Below are 1,152 nucleotides of genomic sequence, written 5' to 3'. Positions count from 1 at the left end.
ATTAAAACGGATTTGATTTTAGTGCAGAATTGCTTGGAGGACACCTCAGTGAACATGGATTAAAAAGGGAGTTCAGAAAGGGCCTACGTGTAAGAAGAGGTAAAGCTCTATCTTCATTCCCAAGGACTCTGTTAAGAGGAAAAGAAATGCAAAAGCCAAGTACCTTTCCTACTTATATCCTGCCTTCCATCATTCCGCCTAGAGGATTTCCCACCTAGAGGATTTCCCATCCAAACATTGACTACACCTGGAGTTATTTAGCTTCAGCAAACATCACTACGTCAGGTTACCTTCAACGATCCCCTTTTACTTCATGGGATAGTAACTGAATCACAGTTCTGCTGCCTCCTCACTTTTTGCCCCACAGAGGCCTCACCGTTTTCAAGTTTTCAGGACCCCAGAACCAGGTCAGTCACGGAGTTCCATTCTCTTGCCCCTCCTCGGTACCCACTTCTGGCCACCTGAGAGCAGACATGACTCTTGTGTGTGTGGGAGTTCCGCAGTTCAGCTTCTAGCGAGAACGTCAGGTTGTAGACTGCCCAAGGCATCCTTTGCTTTATTTCATCTCTCTTGAGTGACAAATGTTCACAACGGTTTTACTAAGTACACTGGATGCACATCTGAGAAAAGGATTAAACCCAGGAGCACTTTGGCTCAGTAATCCAATTTTAAAGATTGCTGCAATTGTTAATAAACCAAGTCAAATAAGACAGACCCCCACAAAGTTTTTATTTAGAAACAATGGGTTGGAATCCTGCCAACTTTTACGCTGGATCTCGTTTGTTTGGCAAAACCCCAAATAATGCTCATTGGGCCCTCCTCCCCAGTTTTGGTGGTGTTTATGTGTTTGCACTGAATTACTTTATAATCTTAAATGTTCTTAATTTGAATGTTTTTATGTGCACTGCCTCTTACTGCTTTCTAAACCTTTGTGAGGCTTGGAACCAGAGAGGGTAAAAATCTCCCACCCCGGCCCTGTGGTCTGGAGAACAGAAGGAGAAATTTCTCTGCCCAAGACTGAGCTTCAGAGAACTTCCAAAGGCAACCTGGTTTCTCCCTGCTTCCCAAACCCCTCAGAGGCGCAAGATTCTCCTTCCCTCCTCCAGACCATGGAGCAAATTGAAGATTTCTCTTTGGATTTGCTGGGGGGGG

This window comes from Gekko japonicus, unplaced genomic scaffold (assembly GCF_001447785.1).
Source record: "Gekko japonicus isolate JY-2015 unplaced genomic scaffold, Gekko_japonicus_V1.1 scaffold2026, whole genome shotgun sequence".
NCBI lineage: Eukaryota > Metazoa > Chordata > Lepidosauria > Squamata > Gekkonidae > Gekko > Gekko japonicus.
Note: the sequence above shows the minus strand (reverse complement) of the source record.